The sequence below is a fragment of the Manis pentadactyla genome, chromosome 3 (assembly GCF_030020395.1).
Source record: "Manis pentadactyla isolate mManPen7 chromosome 3, mManPen7.hap1, whole genome shotgun sequence".
Classification (NCBI taxonomy): Eukaryota; Metazoa; Chordata; class Mammalia; order Pholidota; family Manidae; genus Manis; species Manis pentadactyla.
In genome coordinates, this window is record NC_080021.1 from 2,415,390 (window position 1) to 2,439,631 (window position 24,242).

The following is a 24,242-nucleotide window of genomic DNA, read 5'->3' on the forward strand; positions in this document are numbered from 1 at the left end:
TTAGGCAGTAAGATACTAAAGAGGCTAACCTTGAACCTTTGGTAACCACGAATTTAAAGCCTGCAATGGCAATAAGTACATATCTTTCAATAGTCACCCTAAATGTTAATGGGTTGAATGCACCAATCAAAAGACACAGAGTAACAGAATGGATAAAAAAGCAAGACCCATCTATATGCTGCTTACAAGAAACTCACCTCAAACCCAAAGACATGTACAGACTAAAAGTCAAGGGATGGAAAAACATACTTCAAGCAAACAACAGTGAGAAGAAAGCAGGGGTTGCAGTACTAATATCAGACAAAATAGACTTCAAAACAAAGAAAGTAACAAGAGATAAAGAAGGACACTACATAATGATAAAGGGCTCAGTCAAACAAGAGGATATAACCATTCTAAATATATATGCACCCAACACAGGAGCACCAGCATATGTGAAACAAATACTAACAGAACTAAAGGGGGATATAGACTGCAATGCATTCATTCTAGGAGACTTCAACACACCACTCACCCCAAAGGATAGATCCACTGGGCAGAAAATAAGTAAGGACACGGAAGCACTGAACAACACAGTAGAGCAGATGGACCTAATAGACATCTATAGAACTCTACATCCAAAAGCAGCGGGATATACATTCTTCTCAAGTGCACATGGAACATTCTCCAGAATAGACCACATACTAGGCCACAAAAAGAGCCTCAGAAAATTCCAAAAGATTGAAATCCTACCAACCAACTTTTCAGACCACAAAGGCATAAAACTAGAAATAAACTGTACAAAGAAAGCAAAGAGGCTCACGAACACATGGAGGCTTAACAACACGCTCCTAAATAATCAATGGATCAATGACCAAATCAAAATGGAGATCCAGCAATATATGGAAACAAATGACAACAACAACACTAAGCCCCAACTTCTGTGGGACACAGCAAAAGCAGTCTTAAGAGGAAAGTATATAGCAATCCAAGCATATTTAAAAAAGGAAGAGCAATCCCAAATGAATGGTCTAATGTCACAATTATCAAAATTGGAAAAAGAAGAACAGATGAGGCCTAAGGTCAGCAGAAGGAGGGACATAATAAAGATCAGAGAAGAAATAAATAAAATTGAGAAGAATAAAACAATTGCAAAAATCAATGAAACCAAGAGCTGGTTCTTCGAGAAAATAAACAAAATAGATAAGCCTCTAGCCAGACTTATTAAGAAGAAAAGAGAGTCAACACAAATCAACAGTATCAGAAACGAGAAAGGAAAAATCACGACGGACCCCACGGAAATGCAAAGAATTATTGGAGAATACTATGAAAACCTATATGCTAACAAGCTGGGAAACCTAGGAGAAATGGACAACTTCCTAGAAAAATATAACCTTCCAAGATTGACCCAGGAAGAAACAGAAAATCTAAACAGACCAATTACCAGCAACGAAATTGAAGAGGTAATCAAAAAACTACCAAAGAACAAAACCCCCGGGCCAGATGGATTTACCTCGGAATTTTATCAGACATACAGGGAAGACATAATACCCATTCTCCTTAAAGTCTTCCAAAAAATAGAGGAGGAGGGGATACTCCCAAACTCATTCTATGAAGCTAACATCACCCTAATACCAAAACCAGGCAAAGACCCCACCAAAAAAGAAAACTACAGACCAATATCCCTGATGAACGTAGATGCAAAAATACTCAACAAAATATTAGCAAACCGAATTCAAAAATACATCAAAAGGATCATACACCATGACCAAGTGGGATTCATCCCAGGGATGCAAGGATGGTACAACATTCGAAAGTCCATCAACATCATCCACCACATCAACAAAAAGAAAGACAAAAACCACATGATCATCTCAATAGATGCTGAAAAAGCATTTGATAAAGTTCAACATCCATTCATGTTAAAAACTCTCAGCAAAATGGGAATAGAGGGCAAGTACCTCAACATAATAAAGGCCATCTATGATAAACCCACAGCCAACATTATATTGAACAGCGAGAAGCTGAAAGCATTTCCTCTGAGATCGGGAACTAGACAGGGATGCCCACTCTCTCCACTGTTATTTAACATAGTACTGGAGGTCCTAGCCACGGCAATCAGACAAAATAAAGAAATACAAGGAATCCAGATTGGTAAAGAAGAAGTTAAACTGTCACTATTTGCAGATGACATGATACTGTACATAAAAAACCCTAAAGACTCCACCCCAAAACTACTAGAACTGATATCGGAATACAGCAAAGTTGCAGGATACAAAATCAACACACAGAAATCTGTGGCTTTCCTATATACTAACAATGAACCAACAGAGAGAGAAATCAGGAAAACAACTCCATTCACAATTGCATCAAAAAAAATAAAATACCTAGGAATAAACCTAACCAAAGAAGTGAAAGACTTATACTCTGAAAACTACAAGTCACTCTTAAGAGAAATTAAAGGGGACACTAACAGATGGAAACTCATCCCATGCTCGTGGCTAGGAAGAATTAATATCGTTAAAATGGCCATCCTGCCCAAAGCAATATACAGATTTGATGCAATCCCTATGAAACTACCAGCAACATTCTTCAATGAACTGGAACAAATAATTCAAAAATTCATATGGAAACACCAAAGACCCCGAATAGCCAAAGCAATCCTGAGAAAGAAGAATAAAGTAGGGGGGATCTCACTCCCCAACTTCAAGCTCTACTATAAAGCCATAGTAATCAAGACAATTTGGTACTGGCACAAGAGCAGAGCCACAGACCAATGGAACAGACTAGAGAATCCAGACATTAACCCAGACATATATGGTCAATTAATATTTGATAAAGGAGCCATGGACATACAATGGCGAAATGACAGTCTCTTCAACAGGTGGTGCTGGCAAAACTGGACAGCTACATGTAGGAGAATGAAACTGGACCATTGTCTAACCCCATATACAAAAGTAAACTCAAAATGGATCAAAGACCTGAATGTAAGCCATGAAACCATTAAACTCTTGGAAGAAAACATAGGCGAAAACCTCTTAGACATAAACATGAGTGACCTCTTCTTGAACATATCTCCCCGGGCAAGGAAAACAACAGCAAAAATGAGTAAGTGGGACTATATTAAGCTGAAAAGCTTCTGTACAGCAAAAGACACCATCAATAGAACAAGAAGGATCCCTACAGTATGGGAGAATATATTTGAAAATGACACATCCGATAAAGGCTTGACGTCCAGAATATATAAGGAGCTCTCACGCCTCAACAAACAAAAAACAAATAACCCAATTAAAAAATGGGCAGAGGAACTGAACAGACAGTTCTCCAAAAAAGAAATACAGATGGCCAACAGACACATGAAAAGATGCTCCACATCGCTAATTATCAGAGAAATGCAAATTAAAACTACAATGAGGTATCACCTCACACCAGTAAGGATGGCTGCCATCCAAAAGACAAACAACAACAAATGTTGGCGAGGCTGTGGAGAAAGGGGAACCCTCCTACACTGCTGGTGGGAATGTAAGTTAGTTCAACCATTGTGGAAAGCAGTATGGAGGTACATCAAAATGCTCAAAACAGACTTACCATTTGACCCAGGAATTCCACTCCTAGGAATTTACCCTAAGAATGCAGCAATCAAGTTTGAGAAAGACAGATGCACCCCTATGTTTATTGCAGCACTATTTACAATAGCCAAGAATTGGAAGCAACCTAAATGTCCATCAATAGATGAATGGATAAAGAAGATGTGGTACATATACACAATGGAATACTACTCAGCTATAAGAAAAGGGCAAATCCAATCATTTGCAGCAACATGGATGGAGCTGGAGGGTATTATGCTCAGTGAAACAAGCCAAGCGGAGAAAGAGAAATACCAAATGATTTCACTTATCTGTGGAATATAAGAACAAAGGAAAAACTGAAGGAACAAAACAGCAGCAGAATCACAGAACTCAAGAATGGACTAACAGGTACCAAAGGGAAAGGGACTGGGGAGGATGGGTGGGTAGGGAGGGATAAGGGTGGGAGAAGTAGGGGGTTATTAAGATTAACATGCATGGGGGGGTAGGAGAAAAGGGAGGGCTGTACAACACAGAGAAGGCAAGTAGTGATTCTACAACTTTTTGCTATGCTGATGGACAGTGACTGTAAAGGGGTTTATAGGGGAGACCTGGTATAGAGGAGAGCCTAGTAAACATAATATTCGTCATGTAAGTGTAGATTAGTGATAGCAAAAAAAAAAAAAAAAAAAAAAAAAAAAAAAAAAAAAAAAGGGCAGTTCCTGTGTGGTAACCTCCAACGAGTTCTACACAAGGGTATAAAGGGCATATAAAAGTGTAGGCAAAGGGTATGTTTGTGTTTATACAGAGGATCAAAGCCTAATTGGGCTACCCCGAAAATGAACTAAGATACGATATGAAAAAGAACTTCCAACATCTGCACCCTCTGGAAGACTCATGCCAGAAGATGATCATCAAAAAACCCCAACAAAGATCCACGCACTGCTACAGCTGTAGATGCACTCATCCCACCAGTTCCTGGACCTGCCATGGGAATGAGGAAGGAGATATCTAAGCTGGCCTGTGCATACAGTAAAACAACAAAATTGGACTGGATCTATACTGTTGGAACTCAACCAAGAATTTGGAGAAGTGCAAATTGTAGCGCTCCAAAGTCTTACAACTACAAACTATTTATTGTTAAAAGAACATATGGCATGTGAACAGTCCCCAGGAATGGGTTGTTTTAATTTGTCTGATTTCTCTCAGACTGTTCAAGTTCATTTGGACAATATCCACCATATCATAGATAAGTTTTCACAAATGCCTAAGGTGCCTAACTGGTTTTCTTGGTTTCACTGCAGATGGCTGGTAATTACAGATATGCTTTGGTTATGTAACTATACTCCTATTATGTTAATGTGTGTGTGCAATTTAAGTAGTAGCTTAAAACCTATACATGCTGAAGTTACTCTACAAGAAGATATATCAAAGAAATAATCAATCTTCCCATGTTTTCTTCCGCCTGCTACTTCTATAGCTTTTCTTCTTCCTTCCTAATTACAACCCTTAAATAGAATTCGTGCCTCATATCAAATTTACCGAGTATCATAATTCTTCCAAGTGGTAAAGATACCTCAAGACAAATGCTGGGCATAGAAGCCACAGGGCATTAATATGCAAAGAAGTAAAAAGCTAACCTTTTCAAACAATAAGGCTTCTCTCTCACTTACCAACTTCACATTTCCCTGTATGGCCCCGGAAGATGACTGGTTAGCCAGAGACGGGTAAGATTCCTCAAGGGAGGAACAACCTAAGACAGGCACAGTCGCAGGGGGGCCATCAGGTGAGAAATTGGGGATCAACAGAGGTGAGGCTTAGAACCTCACCCCCCCGTTCTGAGAGAAATCTTCTGCATACGTGGATGTTTTATTGCCCTGGTCTAGCTTGGATTAACACATAGTCTACAGGCACACACCTGATCATCTACATGTGCTCTCTTACAACACTAAACTATGTTTTCTACCTTTATCTTGTATCTACCTACCACTTCAGCATTTTATTAAAAATAATAATAATAAAGAGAGAAATGTGGTATCCACATATAAATCAAGTATAAAAACCAAATGAGTATTCATATTTGAACTGACTGTTTATAGTTCATAATGCATGAGCAAAACCGAAAGTTTATGTGATGACTGCCCTTGTACTGTTCACTATGTAACTTATTCATTATGTAAGAATTTGTTCTACATGTAAAAACTTGTTTGTTATGCTTCAGAAGATTGGAGACTGACAAAAATTAGGCTTGGGGTGGAATAATGATTGTGCATTGAGCATTGACTCCCCCATACAGAATTTTATTGTCGTTAACAACCATTTGATCAATAAATATGAGAGATGCCCTCACAAAAAAAAAAAAAAAAAAAAAAAAAAAAAAAAAAGGACAGACTTCCAATGGTAAAATAAATTAGTAACCGGGATGTAATGTATAGCATAAGGAATATAGTCAAGATATTGTAACAGCCTGGTAGGGTGATAGCTGGAACCTAGAATTATGTATATAAATGTTCTACCACTGTGTTGTACACTTGAAACTCATGTAATGTAATACTGTGTGTCAACTACCCTTCAATAAAAAATAATTATTAAAAAAAAAAAAAAAAAAAAAAAAAAAAAAAAAAAAATCAAATGTGTATTCATATTTGAACTGACTGTTTATAGTTCATAATGCATGAGCAAAACCAAAAGTTTCTGTGATGACTGCCCTTGTACTGTTCACCATGTAACCTATTCACTATGTAAGAATTTGTTCTCCATGTAAGAACTTGTTCGTTATGCTTCAGAAGATTGGAGACTGACGAAAATTAGGCTTGGGGTGGATTAATGATTGTGCATTGAGCATTGACTCCCCTATACAGAATTTTATTGTTGTTAACAACCATTTGATCAATAAATATGAGAGATGCCCTAACAACAACAACCAAAAAAAAAGTACACACTTCCAATGGTAAAATAAATAAGCAACCGGGATGTAATGTATAGCATAAGGAATATAGTCAAAATATTGTAACAACTTGGTATGGTGATAGCTGGTACCTAGAATTATCATGTATATAAATGTTGAATCACTGTGTTGTACACCTGAAACTAATGTAATGTAATACTGTGTGTCAACTACCCTTCAATAAAAAATAATTATCTAAAAAAAAAAAAAAAAAAAAGAATACCAGGTTTAGGACTAGCTGCCTGGGTTCAAACCCTGCCTCTAGCTGGGTATCTGTAGGTAATTTTCCAAACTTCCACGATTCTCAGTTTACTCATCTATAAAATGGACTGTCACGAAGGCTAAGTGAGGTGGTGAAAGTAAAGGACCCAGACCAGGCCTGGCTTGAGTAAGCCCCTAACTGGTGTCAGGTTCTCCTCCCGCCCCACACCCCAGCTCCCCGTCCCCACCGGACGCCTGCGGCACCCCCCACCAGAGTGCGTGAGGAGTGAGTGATTCACAGGGAACCCGGCCCCATGCTCGGCATCTGTGAGGGCACAGCACTGCTGGCTGCCACCAAGTCCCTCCCCACTCAATGGCGCCCAGCGCCCCACACTCCAGGGCACTCGGTAAGCGCACGGTGAGGAACAGACAAATGTATTCCAATGCATCATTGCAGCTTTGGATTAGCCCAGATGAAAAAAGCAGGTTACCAAAATGGACACATGATATAATTTCAAAAGCATAAAAATACACAGAAAAAAGGAAGAAAACTGATGATACGCTAAGATCAGTTGTCTCTGAGTAGGGGGACCACATTTCAAATGGTTTTTACTTACTACAGTGAATGTGTATTACGTTTTTATACACACACAGACGCTAATGACTCATGGTTGTGTCTGAGTTCTCACTTCCAGTGTAACATGGAGAGAAGCCTGAGAACCTGCCTACAACTCCATATGCAAGACTGAGTGTGCCGAGGCCCATGGCCCACGTGAGAGTGACACAGGGTCAGAGCCAGTGCGGCTGCTTTCCATGATGCCCTACGTCTGGGTCAGGCAATAATGTGAATTCATGATTGGACGGCAGTCGCCTGGAGCACGTGTGTCACTGAGTCCCCAGACTCAACCCTTCCTCCTGGAAAAACTTCTGATGCACGGATTAATTGCTGCGGCCATGCAAACTGGCAGGTGGTCAAATGCCTAAAAAGAAGTTAACCAAGCTTAGGAAACGCTGGTCCAAACTAATTAGGTGAGCTCTGCGTCTCCTGTCCACTCCCCAACTTGGCAAGGCAGAGTCACTCTGGGGGGCAGATGGCAGGACCAGAACAAGTGACAGGCTCCTCTCCCAAAGGCCTTTTTTAAAGCAGTAATTGCTATAACCATCCATTAAGTACCATTTTTAACTTCATACTATTACTATCTTTATCCCATGTGATAAAAGAGGCAACTAGAGGTCAGAGAGTTTAAGCAATTTATCCCAAGTCAAACAGCCGGTAAGTGAAAGACCGAGGGTCAGAGCCAGGACTGGGTCACTGCACAGGCCACCTCCCCCTGCTTACCTGAGGCCACCGGCCCACCCAGAGCACAGCCGGAGTGGAGTATTCACAAGGAAAACACCACTAGGGTGACGTCATTAGTGCCTTGAGAAGAGATGGTAGGAAATGAAATGCAATCGCCAGGCATCTTACTTGAAAGGTCAAACTTGAACTTGAGCCCCAGCACTGCCACGTACGGCTCCCTGACACGTGCAGTCACACGTCCTCCCACAACGGGCCAGCAGACGAAGAAATGGCCCACTTGTGCAGATGATGTGAGACCACACAGTCTCGGGTGGTGACACAAACAGCTCAGAGGGCTCACAGGCAAGGCCTCCGTAAAGCCCGGAGCACTGGGCTAAGGGTCGCTTTTCACGTGCTACTGTCACCCGTCCCATAATGAACTCTGGCCGCCCAGCCACTTAATATCCTCAGGGCAGGCATGGAGCTCAGGCCTGGGGACAAGAGATAAATGACACGTGGTCCCTGCCCACAAGGGGGCCAGTGCCTGTAGGCAAGGGGTGGTCTCCAACTGTAGGAAGAAACAAGCACGAGAGGCAGAGGAGAAGCCCCCAAAGCTCACACCAGGTGGCAGATGGCATATGTCTCCATCTACAATTTTCTCTCGCAGAAGCTTATAATCCCATGATTATAGAAAAGGTTCAAGAACTGTTGAATTAATGAATTACCCAGATCAAGAAGGTATCTAAGACAAGACTCATGTCCCGGTGGCTCAAACCAAGAAGTGGACCCCCTGGGGTCTCAGATCTGTACGAAGGAACTCACCCTTCCAGCTCTCAGGCTAGCCTGCCAGGAATTTATAACTAGTTCAGGGGAAAAGCTGAACTAAAAACTTCAAGTCCAGCATTATTCTTGGCTGTTTAGATGACTTCCCGTTTCTCAGAAGCATTTCAACTGAGAGATCAACTCTGCTCAAATGAACTATGAGATGTCCTTGGGGCTCCCCAGGGTCACGGCTGCAGGACACAGAGGGCTGGAGGTGTCACGGGCAGGGGGCAGTGGTTTAGAAGAGACGTGCAATTAAAACCGCCAGCTGCAACTCTACTTGGGCTATGGGGGCACCTTCCCAAAGGGAGGCTGGAGGGCAGCAAACAGCCCATGCCTGTGAGCGCTGTGACTCCAGTAGCGGCCGCCACAGAGCTGACCTTCAAGAGCATGTGTGTGCACAGGAAGCCGGCACCATGCTGGGATGCTGTCTCGGCAGCCACAGGACAAGTCTCTGAACAGGTTCCACTACATCCCCCTTCACAGGGAAGTTGCCCGAGGGCCGCACAAAAGTGAGTAGAGCCAAGATACAACACTGTGCTATACAACCTGTCCCTAATAGGTTTACTTGTTTGAGTGTAAGAACCACCCTGTGAAAAAGCACTGTATTCCAATTTTTTGAAGTGTTTTTTTTCTCCTCTTAACTTCTAGCACAGGACTCGGGCATTCATGCCTCTGAAGCTGGCCCCAGAATGCCTCCAACTTACATGCTGTTGGCATGACAGGCCACCAACCCTAGACAACGGACCACAGGGCCAGCCACCCTAACGTCTGTCCTGTCTGGCTTATTTGCTTCCCAACCACGCTCCCAAAGAGCTGGACACATCAAGCCCTGCAGTACTGACCGCAAGGCACGGCATTTGGTCTGGAGATGAGCTTGTTTTGTAAACCTCTCCAGAGCGCCCCCAGCACTGCGTACAATACTCAACTGGGCAGAAAGCCACTGCAATCTTATACACGAGGTGACAGAGCTGAATGAACCCTAGTCACTCATGACTGTCAATGTCTTCCTGGGGGTCCCGCCAGTAAGTCCATTTACCGTGGTTACTTAAAGGCAGAAGAAGTGCAGGGCGTGTAGTCAGAGATCAGTGCAACTCAGTGAGCACACCTGACCCCGCACAAACGCGGGCTCCTTCAGGACAGGTTCGTGTGTTATTCATGTGCCTGCCGTGCAAATGTGACAATGTTTGACCAGAATAACATGAAGCCAAGTAAAATAAGTGGTGGGTAAAGAGTGTAAGCAAGGCGGTGCCCATAGGAATGGCATTATTAGCTCTACCTGAAGGGGTGGAGACCACTTAGCAAGTGGCATGTGGGCTGATGAGTGGGTGACGGGCAGGACGAGACACATATGGGACACCCGAGAGTTAGCAGAGGCCCGAATCGGGACAGCGGGAGGACACAGACTGTGGAAGCACACTCTGCACCCCAGGGGACAGGGACTCGGCACTGACCCTCCCCAGGACCCAACACAGCGGCCTAGACAGGGAACGCCTGTCGAGCAGGCGAGCAGAAGAACGGACGCCTGGGGGGCAGGAGGGCAGAAGAACAAACAGGCAGGGGAGCCAGCGGTGGAGAGGAGATCCAGGGAGACACCCCACACCTGCTCACAGCCCCAATAACACGAGCCCCGTGAGGGCAGGGATCCCACTGTGCTGCTCCCCACAGCACGGGAGATACCAGAGGAGCATTTGTGCAAAAAGAAAAGAAAGATGAGAAGCGGGCAGCAAGCCAGAGGATGGATTTCTTTGAATGCCGGGCTGAGTCCGAGCGTGAGGAAGCCGTGCACAACAATGTACAACAACTTCTAAGGTGACCAACAACTGACATTTGCACCAGGCAGGCACGGAGGCGGCATCGGTGACAGCAGGACAGCTCACTGGGAGAGCTGCAGTGGCCCACCCTCGGGAGCGCCGGGCCCTGTGGTGAGCTCGGAGCACGGATTCCAATGGCCAGAAGGATCATGGAGTCCCCTCCCCACTGCGAGGGGACAGACTGTCACATGGGCAAGTAACATGGCCCACGTCTTCCAGCCAGTAAGTGGTAATGCCAGGATTCAAACCCAGGTCTGTCTGATTCCAAAGACCATAACCTGAGCCCTAATAACTAAATTTAAAACCGAGGACATCTTGATCCTGAGGGCTTCCTACCCGCCTGCTTCCCCCATAACCAGGCCGGCCAACGGTCAGCAGCCTGCCCCTCTGTCCACGCCCAGACATGCAAGCAGGATGCAGGACGAAAACCAAAGGAGAGACTGAAAAAACTGGGCCCTCTTCTCCCACTCCCCATGACACGCCGTGCTTTGACCATGCTAAGAAGTAACAAATCATTTTTCTACAAGGTTTATTTTTATTTTAAAAATTTTGCCCTTATTGCAACAATATTTTTTTTAGAAAGAATTATATACAAATAGCTTAACACAAGCAACTCAAAAGCAGACAGGCCAGAAAAGGTTAGAAAACTTAGCAGGGAGGGTCAGTCTCACTGTAACTCTCCTATGGCCCTTCAGCCAGCTTCTCACCCAGCCCCTCAGGCCCTGAGAATCGCACAGGGAGCAGGTTTCCCTTGTGATCAGGAACTAGACGCCTCGCTGTCGGCGCTGCCCTCGGCTCACGTCCTGACTGCAACTGGCGTCCTTCCCTGGGCGCCGGGCAGGGCTGTGCTCACTCTACGATGTGGCTTCTGGGTCTCCTTGGCTACAGTCTTCATGCAAGAACAACCCCATTTCTCTGGGAATCATTAAGTTTCACAATTCCAGAAAAATCTGAGAATGAGAAGCTATGATTGTTTCCGAACTGCTCAAAGAGATCAACCCAGAAAATCTAGGCAAAGACCCCTGCTCTCCTCAAGTGGGGGGTGTATTTGCTTAAAATCGGTTTATCAGCTCTGATGTCCTGGCTTTCAGACCCAGGCAGACCAGACGTGGGCAATGGGAAGCGAGAGCCCCAGCTAAAGGGAAGGGACCTTAGCCCTTACCCCTCCCTCACCACGTGCCAGGCACTGTGCTGAGCCACCACAGTTACCATTACCGCCACTTGTTCGGGAACACCACGAGGGAGGGGCAGGGACGGGGAGCAACGCTGATCCCCAGGCAGTCAGACAGCCGCTCGGGACCAGCTACACAGCCGGCAACTGCAGAGCGGGGCTGGCCGCCAACCTGCCCACCTCCAAGACCCACCTTTCCTGACACAGGTGGCCAGCAATGAGGAGGAGGACCACGCAGACCAGAGCAGGGCACGCTGGTTCCCTAGACACACAGGCTGGCGGCACAGCCTGAGAACATATCTGAAAACCGCCACTCCAATCTACGCCCAGCCACAAAAAAGTCCAGTCACTCAAGAACATTCAAAGTCCTCTGTTCAGAATCATGCTACTTCCAAGCACATGGTATACTTAGAAACATTTCTAACTGCACTGCTTATTTTTATATTAAGTCCCCTGGTTTAAGAGTGATACATTCAAACAACAGGCAAATCCACTCACATAGAACAGCTTATTCACCCTCTGATGCCAAATAACTGAGCTATTTATGTCTACATAATAACACAGAGGTGAGTCCCAATGTACAGGACACCACCCTGCCATTGTACCAGAACACAAAGCTAAAGAATTTCATTGCCAGAGTTAATACATTTTTATGCCTCAAAAATGGTCCCGTCTGTTCTCCCCTTCACTATTGTGGTACAAAATGGAATGTCCAGAGGGGCTTTTCAAAATCCTATACTAAGAAAATATTAAAATTAAAACTACCATACATTCCAGCAATTCCACTTGGGGTGTTTATCTGAAGAAAAGGGAAACACTCCCTCATAAAGATACATGCACCACTATGTTCACTGCAGCATTATTTACAACAGCCAAGACATGGACGCGACACAAGTGTCCATCGATGGATGAACGGAGAGAGAGGATGCGGCACTACACACAGTGGAAATCACTAAGCCACAAAAAAGAAGGAAATCTTGCCATTTGAGACAACATGGACGCACCTAGAGGATATCATGCTAAGTGAAATAAGTCAGACAAATACCATATGATTTCACTTATATGTAGAATCTAAAAAACAAAACAACAAAACAGAACCAGACTCATAAATACAGGAAACAAACTGTTGGTTGCCAGAGAGGGGAGTGCTTGGGGGAAGCCAAACAGGTGAAGGGGATGAAGAGGTACAACCTTCCAGGAATAAAATAAGCCACAGGAATGTAATGTACAGCATGGCGAATATAGTCAATAAAAATCTAATAACTTTCATGATGATATAGATAGTAACTAGACCTACTGTGGTGATCATTTCATAATGCATAAAAATATCAAATCACTATGCTGAATATTCAAAACTAATATTGTTTATCAATTAATATCCAATTTAAAAAATTCTCAAGTTTGAACCACCACCACCGCCTCCCAAAAAATCCTATATAATGATATGCTGTCGGGAATAACAAGATAAATATAAAAGTGCAGCATGTCACTAATTTTTCCACCATGTGGAATTTAGTTTCATAAATAATAGTCGTTGGGGATTCTCAAGATGGCAGCATGAGTAGGCAGGCCGAAATCTCCTCCTAAAACCATATATATTTTGAAAACACAACGAATACAACTATTCCTAAAAGAGTGATCAGAAGATACCATACAAGTACCAGGCTACATCTGCAAGGGCCCAACACATCACAGAAACGGGTAGGATACAAAGCTGGGACCCGGCGGGACCCGAGCACCCCCCGACCCCAGCTCACCAGCGGAAGGAAGGGAATCAGAGTGGGGAGGGAGTGGAAGCACAGGCCTGCGAAATAACCAGCCCTGGAGGTCGGCCCCGGGAGCACAGACACACACTGCACGGTGCGCTGGATATTAGGGAAACACGAAAGTAAAATCTGCGAGCGGGTCCCTGCAGCCGACTTCCCTGGGACAACAGAAAGGCGAGTGCTTTTTGAAAGTCTTAAAGGGACAGGGGCCTCGCAGCTGGACGGAATAGTCCCGGCACACTCAGCCTGGCAGGCTGGGAATCCTGAGGAGCTTCGGGCGCCCCAGCCGCCTGGGAGGCAGCGCAGCTCTGAAGCCCCTCACGGTGATAAGCAGTCTGCCACGCATTCCCCCTCTGGAGCGGCCCCGCCAGAGGGGCTGAGCAGCCGGAGAGCAGCGCCGCCCACAGTGGTCGCCCAGAGCCTCGTACCAGAGTGCAGCCGCCCAGGCAAGACCCAGGGGCCGCCGCCAGGGCGCAGCTGCCCGGCAAAGGCAGAGGAAGCCAGAGCAGGGTGTGAAGGGGCGTTGTTCTCGCAGGAGAGCACACCCGGCGCGCCTGCCACTCCCCACAGGGCTCTGGGTTACCCCAAGGACTCCTTCTGGTGTGCAGGTAACCGACACAGGCAGTGGAGAAGGGGCAGGGCGACCAGCAATCAGGAAGGGACTTTGTTCTCCCAGCTGACACACGCACCACCTGCCAACGACTACCTCTATCACCATGAAAAGGCAGAAGAATTTGGTCCAGTGTAGAATCACCCAGACAACCCCCGAAAGAGGGCCTGGGGAGACAGATATGACCAATCTTCCTGAAAAGAATTCAAAATAAAGGTCATAACCATGCTGATGGACCTGCAGAGAAATATGCAAGAGCTAAAGGATCAAGTTAGGAGGGAGAACACAGAAATGAAACAATCTCTGGAAGGACTTAAGAGCAGACTGGATGAGGTGCAAGAGACCATTAATGGAATAGAAATCAGAGAAGAGGAATACAGAGAAGCTGAGGCAGAGAGAGATAAAAGGATCTCCAGGAATGAAAGAATATTAAGAGAACTGTGTGACCAATCCAAACAAAACAATATTCGCATTATAGGGGTACCAGAAGAAGAAGAGAGAGAAAAAGGGATAGAAAGTGTCTTTGAAGAAATAATTGCTGAAAACTTCCCCAAACTGGGGGAGGAAATAGTCTCTCAGACCATGGAAGCTGACAGACCTCCCAGAACAAGGGACCCAAGGAGGACAACACCAAGACACATAATAATTAAAATGGCAAAGATCAAGGACAAGGACAGAGTATTAAAAGCAGCCAGAGAGAGAAAAAGGTCACCTACAAAAGAAAGCCCATCAGGCTATCAAAAGACTTCTCAACAGAAACCTTACAGGCCAGAAGAGGGTGCCATGGTATATTTAATGCAATGAAACAGAAGGGCCTTGAACCAAGAATACTGTATCCAGCACAATTATCATTTAAATATGAAGGAGGGATTAAACAATTCCCAGAAAAGCAAAAGTTGAGGGAATTTGCCTCCCACAAATCACCTCTACAGGGTATTTTAGAGGGACTGCTCTAGATGGGAGCACTCCTAAGGCTAAATAGATTTCACCAGAGAAGATAAAATCACAGCAAAGAAAGCAGGCCAACCAAATACTAACTAAAGGCAAAAAATAAAATCAACTATTCACAAAAGCAGTCAAAGGAAACACAAAATAGTACAGAATAAAACACCTAACATATAAGGAACGGTGGAGGAGGAATAAGAAGGGAGAGAAATAAAGAATCATCACACTGTATTTACAATAGTTTAATAAGTGAGTTAAGTTAGATGGTTAGATAGTAAAAAAGCTACCCTTGAACCTTTGGTAACCATGAATCCAAAGCCTGCAATGGCAATAAATACATACCTATCAATAATCACGCTAAATGCAAATGGACTGAATGCACCAACCAAAAGACACAGAGTAACAGAACAGATAAAAAAGGAAGACCCATGTATATGCTGCTTACAAGAGACTGACCACAATCCCAAAGACATACACAGACTAAAAGTGAAAGGATAGAAAAAGATATTTCATGCAAACAATAGGGAGAAAAAAGCAGGAGTTGCAGTACTTGAGGACAAAATAGACTTCAAAACAAAGAAAGTAACAAGAGATAAAGAAGGACATTACATAATGATAAAGGGCTCAGTCCAACAAGAGGATATAACCATTATAAATATATATGCACCCAACACAGGAGCACCAGCATATGTGAAACAAATACTAACAGAATTAAAGGAGGAAATAGAATGCAAAGCATTCATTTTAGGAGACTTCAACACACAACTCACTCCAAAGGACAGATCCACCAGACAGAAAATAAGAACACAGAGGCACTGAACAACACACTAGAAACAGATGGACCTAACAGACATCTACAGACTTCTACACCCAAAAGTAGCGAGATACACATTCTTCTCAAGTGCACATGGAACATTTTCCAGAATAGACAAGATACTGGTCACAAAAAGACCCTCAGTAAATTCAAAAAGATTGAAATTCTACTAACCAACTTCTCAGAGCACAAAGGCATAAAACTAGAAATAAATTGTACAAAGAAAACAAAAAGGATCACAAACATATGGAGGCTTAACAACATGCTCCTAAATAATCAATGGATCAATGACCAAATTAAAATAGAAATCAAGCAATACATGAAGACAAATGCCAACAACAGCACAAAGCCCCAACTTCTGTGGGACACAGTGAAGGCAGGTCTAAGAGGAAAGTATATATCAATCCAGGCATATTTAAGGAAGGACGAACAATCCCAAATGAATAGTCTAAAGTCACAATTATTGAAACTGGAAAAAGAAGAACAAATGAGGCCTAAAGTCAGCAGAAGGAGGGACATAATAAAGATCAGAAAAGAAATTTAAAAATTGAGAAGAATAAAACAACAGAAAAAAATCAACGAAACCAAGAGCTGGTTCTTTGAGAAAATAAACAAAATACATAAGCCCCTAGCCAGACTTATTGAGAGAGAAAGAGAATCTACACACATCAACAGAATGAGAAATGAGAAAGGAAACATCACGACAGACCCAACAGAAATACAAAGAATTATTAGAGACTACTATGAAAACCTATATGCTAAGAAGCTGGAAAACCTAGAAGAAATGGACAACTTCCTAGAAAAATACAACCTTCCAAGACTGACCAAGGAAGAAACACAAAATCTAAACAGACCAATTACCAGCAATGAAATTGAAGCGGTAATCAAAAAACTACCCAAGAACAAAACCCCTGGAACAGATGGATTCACTGCTGAATTTTATCAAACATACAGAGAAAACATAATACCAAGTCTCCTTAAAGTTTCCCAAAAAATGGAAGAGGAGGGAATACTTCCAAACTCATTCTATGAAGCCAGCATCACCCTAATATCAAAACCAGGCAAAGACTCCACAAAAAAAGAAATTTACAGACCAATATCCCTGATGAACAGAGATGCAAAAATAGTCAACAAAATATTAGCAAACCGAATTCAAAAATACATCAAGAGAATCATACACCATGATCAAGTGGGATTCATCTCAGGGATGCAAGGATGGTACAACATTCGAAAATCCATCAACATTATCCACCACATCAACAAAAAGAAGGACAAAAACCACACGGTCATCTCCACAGATGCTGAAAAAGCATTCAACAAAATTCAACATCCATTCATGATAAAAACTCTCAACAAAATGGGTATAGAGGGCAAGTACCTCAACCTAATAAAGGCCATATATGATAAACCCACAGCTAACACCATACTGAACAGTGAGAGGCTGAAAGCTTTTCCTCTAAGATTGGGAACAAGACAGGGATGCCCACTTTCCCCACTGTTATTCAACATAGTACTGGAGGTCTTAGCCACAAAGAAATACAAGGCATCCAGATTGGTAAAGAAGAGGTCAAACTGTCACTATTTGCAGATGACATGATATTGTACATAAGAAACCCTAAAGACTCCACTCCAAAACTACTAGAACAAATATGTGAATTCAGCAGTGTTGCAGTATACAAAATTAACACACAGAAATCTGTGGCTTTCCTATACACTAACAATGAACTAGCAGAAAGAGATATCAGGAAAACAATTCCATTCACAATTGCATCAAAAAATGTAAAATACCTAGGAATAAACCTAACCCAGGAAGTGAAAGACCTATACCCTGAAAACTACAAGACACTCTTAAGAGAAATTAAAGAGGATGCCAAGAAATGAAAATTCATCCCATGCTCTTGGCTAGGAAGAATTAATATTGTCAAAATGGCCATCCTGCCTAAAGCAATCTACAGATTCAATGCAATCCCAATCAAAATACCAACAACATTCTTCAACAAACTGGAACAAATAGCTTTAAAATTCATATGGAAACACAAAAGACCCCCAAATAGCCAAAGCAATCCTGAGAAGGAAGAATACAGCAGGGGGTGGATCTCACTTTTCAACTTCAAGCTCTAATACAAAGCCACAGTAATTAAGACAATTTGGTACTGGCACAAGAACAGGCCCACAGACCAGTGGAACAAAATAGAGACCCCAGACATTAACCCAAGCATTTATGGTCAATTAATATATGATAAAGGAGCCATAGATATACAATGGGGAAATGACAGCCTCTTCAACAGCTGGTGTTGGCAAAACTGGACAGCTACATGTAAGAGAATTAAACTGGATCATCATCTAACCCCATACAGAAAGTAAATTCAAAATGGATCAAAGACCTGAATATAAGTCATGAAACCATAAAACTTAGAAAAAAACATCGGCAAAAATCTCTTGGGACATAAATATGAGCAACTTCTTCATGAATGTATCTCCCTGGGCAAGGGAAACCAAAGCAAAAATGAACAAGTGAGACTATATCAAGCTGAAAAGCTTCTGTACAGCAAAGGACACCATCAATAGAACAAAAAGGTACCCTACAGTATGGGAGAATATATTCCTAAATGACAGATCCAATAAAGGTTGACATTCAAAACATATAAAGAGCTTACCCACCTCAACAAACAAAAAGCAAATAATCCAATTAAAAAATGGGCAGAGGAGCTGAACAGACGGTTCTCCAAAGAAATCCAGATGGCCAACAGACACGTGAAAAGATGCTCCACATCGCTAGTCATCAGATAAATGAAAATTAAAACCACAATGAGGTATCACCTCACACCAGTAAGGATGGCTGCCATCCAAAAGACAAACAACAACAAATGTTGGCGAGGCTGTGGAGAAAGGGGAACCCTCCTACACTGCTGGTGGGAATGTAAATTAGTTCAACTATTGTGGAAAGCAGTATGGAGGTTCCTCAAAAAACTAAAAATGGAAATACCATTTGACCCAGGAATTCCACTCCTAGGAATTTACCCTAAGAATGCAGCAGCCCAGTTTGAAAAAGACAGATGCACCCCTATGTTTATCACAGCACTATTTACAATAGGCAAGAAATGGAAGCAACCTAAGTGTCCATCAGTAGATGAATGGATAAGGAAGATGTGGTACATATACACAATGGAGTATTACTCAGCCATAAGAAGAAAACAAATCCTACCATTTGCAACAACATGGATGGAGCTAGAGGGTATTATGCTCAGTGAAATAAGCCAGGCGGAGAAAGACAAGTACCAAATGATTTCACTCCTCTGTGGAGTATAAGAACAAAGAAAAAAACTGAAGTAGCAAAACAGCAGCAGAATCACAGAACCCAAGAATGGACTAACAGTTACCAAAGGGAAAGGGACTGGGGGGCGGTGGGTGGGAAGGCAGGGATAAGGGGGAAAGGGGGGCATTACGATTAGCACACATAATGTAGGGGTGTCACAGGGAAGGCAGTATAGCACAGAGAAGACAAGTAGTGACTCTCTTTCATCTTACTATGCTGATGGACAGTGACTGTAATGGGGTATGTGGTGGAGACTTGATAATGGGGGGCATCTAGTAACCACAATGTAGCTCATGTAAATGTATATTAATGATAGCAAAATAAAAAAAAAAAAAAAAGAATAGTCTTTGACTTTGACAGTAGAGTCTAGTGCAGTGCAATCAAGTGAAATGGGTTATTTACACTGACAGCAATACAGAAACTGTTACCTTCAACATCCAAGAACCGCTCGTATTTGCTTCTAGCTGCCAAGACTCTGAACAACATCCATGAAAAAGGTGAGCAGTAGAGAACCTCTCACCTCAGCCAAAACGCTCACGAATTTTTAATTGTTACAACACAGAATCACCACTTTTTGTCAAAAAATTTAATTAGAAAAATAAAAATATTAAGGGATGCAGATGTGTATTTATGTATGTGTGTGTACATTTGTGCTTGTACATACACATACCCTAGAAGCTTTGCTGAAAGGCAAATACAGTAAGTTCTTCTTAATGTGGCCTTACTTAAAATCTGTGATCACTTAGGGCGGAAGTCTGCATCTTTAACAACCTACAGATAAAGCCCTGGTCACAGCAGAGTCACAGACTCCAGGAAGGGACTAGTGGTGACCAAAGGGGAGGGGTGGGGAGGGAGGGAGGAGGGGACTGAGAGGTACTGTGATTAGTGCACATGGTGTGGAGGGGTCACGGGGAAGACAGGGCAGCACAGAGAAGGCAAACAGCGAATCTGTGGCACCTTACTACACTGATTGACAGTGACTGCATTGATGTGGGGGGGGGACTTAATAATATGGGTGAATATAGTAACCACATTGTTTTTTCATGTGAAACCTGCATAAGAGTGTATATCATTAATATTTGAATAAAGAAATGGAAAAAAAATAATACTTACCTACAAATGGATTGTAATTAGAATGATTACATGACACTAACAGATAATCCTCGTCCTGATGGGACTGCTCATAAGTGCTCACCTGCACATCAGGAACATGTGATCAGTGGGCACATTCACCCCAGAACAGCCCAAGCGACAGTCTCCTGAGGGCTCACAAAGGTCTGCTTGGTCCTTGCCACACAAGTAGAGTGCAAAGGGAATTTAAAAATGAGCCTGTGAGGCTACGGACTGAAAGACAGGAAAGCAAGTGGGGTGGAGGGAAAGGCAAGACAGAGTCGTCTTTTTCTGAAGCAAAGGGAGTTCATGCAGAGGGAAGGGAGGACACGTCTGGTGACTTGGGAGGGCCCCGGCAGGATGCAGGTGCCTTCCAGGCATTAGGAGAGAGGATGGAAGCCTGGGGCCCACCACCAGGCATCCCCCATGGCCAAGGCCCCAAGCACACAGACCATGGGCAGCCAGGACGCATCAAGAAGCACCAGGATCCCTGACGCATGGCCTAGTGCTTCCACGCTCAGAAGTGCCCCAAGAGCTTTCTGGGCACAGCACCGACCTCGTGGCCGCCCGCAGGGCTGGTAGCAGTGCTGTGACCAGCACTGGGCTTCCTTCTTAGGCTCCGGGATGAAGCAGAGAAATAAACACACCACCACCACCTCCGCCTCCGAAAAGACCTCTTATGGGTGTTGCAATCATTTAGTGAGAAAAAATTACCTGAGTGTGCAACAGGCACACGGTGTGAGCTAAAAAGTAAAAGTTCTGTTTGAGATACAAAATAACTCCAATGGTGGTCAGAAAACACCACATGGAACCCGGCGAAGGGGGTGCTTCATGCAGAGATTTCCACAGAGCAGACCTTTAAGATACCCTTAAAGAAGCTAAACTCAGCGCTTAAATAAGAATAATGCTCAAATGGAAACAAGGGTTACTTATTAACCATGAGGACTCTTACAGCATCTCTGCTGCTGTCCCCACTCAAGACATGTAACTCTTACTCATGTTCCCAGTTTAAGACATTTTCCCATGTTCTCACATTTATTAGGTCATTTATTAATACTGACAGCTTTTGGTACTGTAGACTATAAGTGACAGAATTATTTCCTTTGTTAATTTTGGAAGCAGATGGTTTATTTTCATTAACTTAATTCCACGTGTAAATGTATTGCAGCTTGGAATGAGAATTTAAAAAGAATGACAGCTTTAATTTTTCACTCCCAAGCATGTTGTGTTTGAAAATGGCCATATCACACTCTAGATCATGGATTTAAGGTTCTGTCTCATGATTAAGGGTAAAAATACCAGGGCTGAGAGTTAAGGGCACTGGGTCCCCGCCAACCTGCTCTGTGACCTCAGACAGGGCACTCAACCTGCTCTGCATTCACTTTCCCTGACCATCAAGTGGGGTGACACACTTGCTGTCTCACTAATGGGTTTCAGCCACAGGCAAGTTCACTATGGAGTCAATGTGACCAAACAAATGAGAGTAGAACGTTCTTCAGGTGAAAGGATTACACCCAACTTTATTTCCACAGTGTCAGGTCAGTCACTAAAATATTGTTCACTCAGAGCGAGTCTGCACACAGCAAGCCAATCTCTGCCTCTGGGCCCCTCTGTCCTCACAGCCATCCTCTGGGCCTCTGTCCTCAGTGCTGCCACCACTCCAGCCTCTGCTCTGCTCTCCTGCAGCCTTGCAGCCCTGCCACTGTGTCACCCAGAGCACTGGGCGGAGCTCTTTATAGAGTCAATAGCAATGTATTACCCACATGTGTGTAGTGAGCAAGCCAACCAGGGCCAGGTGAGAATCCTGGCCACAGGAACTCTCATTTTATCCACACTCACTGACTGTTTCCAGCTTTCTGCATCATGCTCAGTAAATACAGGACTGGTCATATCACTTATCTGAGAAAAGGAAAAGATCTTTCTACTTGCTAACCTGTGAAGGCAAGGTAAATTACAGGAGAGGTGAAAAAAACTTATCATTATGGACTCAAATTTCCTGTTTCAGTATTAGTTTGTTCAAAGATCAACCAAACCCTATAACTACTTAACTAAGTTCAGAATACCAGGTGAAGGTATTTTATGTCAGAGAGGCATTTTCTACCTAATTCATATGTGTTTGCTCCCAAAAATAGGGGCAAAATGGAAGACTGAGGTTAAGGTAGCATCAAATTTCCCAAAGACTAAGAGCACACAAAATGAGACACAAAAAGCAGGGACCATAAAAGAAAAAAATGATTAAGTGAACCATGTAAAAATTGAGGACCTCTGTTCACCCAAACAAGCTGCTAAGAGTACAACGGCAGCCACAGAGCAGAAGGAGATGTTCCCACATATTTCTGACAATTAACATATACTCAGAATACAAAGAGTCCGACAAGTCAGCGGGGGGCGGGGGGTGGCCAGAGAGAGATGGAAAAACAGCCAGTGGGAAAAAGGACAAAGGGCTTGTACGAAAGAGGATCTGAGTAACCAGAACCCTATGAAAGGTGTTCAGCTTCACTGGTACCCAAGGAAACCCCTCTGTTGCACCATCCACCCCACCCTCACCACCAGCGGGCACAATGACTGCGAATGCCCCGTACGAGCGAGGACTTGGAGCAACAGAACTCACACACAGTGATGGCCGAAAGTGGCCACAACCACTCTGGAGAGGTCACATGTGTACCCCGTCAGCCTTCCGCCCCTGAAGATACATTCAACAGGGCGTCTGTGGAGGCCCACCGCAGCCCGCGCCAGAGCCCCCAGCCAGACCCCACCCAGACGGGCTGGCACTGAATGCACAAGTTCACACATAGAGTGGTCCGCCGTGGTGGTGGCACGGTGGTGACGGTGGTCATGGCGGCAGTGGTGGGAGTGGTGGTAATAAAGACAGCAAACAAATCTGAGTACTAACAACCATTCCATACCGTCTGCATATATTACCTCATTTAATTCTCATAATAATCTTATGATAGAGGTGCTATTAGCATAATTTTACAAAAGAGGAAAGGGTTGCCAGAAGGGGTTGAATTACTTGCCAAAGGTAATACACAGCTAGTAAGTGATAAAGAGAATTTGAACATACGCAGCATTTTCCAATGAGGAGAGACACAGACACAGATCGGGCAGGATACATGCGACAGTCAGCTAGCTGCTCCATTTCCCCCACACACAGGATACACACACAGACTTTCAACAAAATCAGTGGGGCAAATACGGAGACAGAAGATACTCTAAAATTCTGCCATGGGACAAGCTCAGATTTACTATTCCTTATGCTATCCAATCCAAATTCCTTCTCTCGTGACAACTTTTTGCATGACATGTTCTCCCAAACCCATGCCTGGACCTTCCCTGAAGCTGGAGCCGACCAGACGGCGTGGCTCGGCCTCGGAAACATTCCCCTCACTTGGCTTTTGCCATTATACCATCGTTAGCATGAGGAGGGAGCCCCGTGCCAGGGAGTCACGTAGGCACCATGCATCCCTCCTCAGAAACCCCACCAGGGCGGTCAGCACCCCCATGCACGTGGCTCACCCCACTCCTGCATGAACACCCAAGGTTCTGCCAGTCTGCTGTCCTTCATTTGTCTCCATCTGTTCTCAGTGGACTTAAAATTTATCTAACGCTACTAAATGATCTGATTTTATTTCCACTTATTTTGTTACCCCTCCCTCCTCCTGTACAATGATATTTCCCCTTTGTTCAATACCACTCACTAACCTCGAACATACTAGGAATTTTGCCATATGTTACCTAACTTAATTCCTAGGACAACTCTACATGATAAGTGGGGAGTTAAGACCTCTCCTATTTACCTAGGAGAAAAACCAAGGCATGTGATGGACAAACAGCTATTAAATCGTGAAACCAAAATTTCTAGAGATTGGATGACCCCAAGGTATGTGTGCCTTAGAGCTAGG

At 43.7% G+C, this 24,242-nt stretch overlaps 1 protein-coding gene across 9 annotated transcripts in view; it reads right to left on the bottom strand.

The window, feature by feature from the left end:
* The window catches only part of TRAPPC9 (trafficking protein particle complex subunit 9), a 615,203-nt gene that overhangs the window by 425,663 nt on the left and 165,298 nt on the right, over positions 1–24,242 (bottom strand). The window lies entirely within an intron of this gene.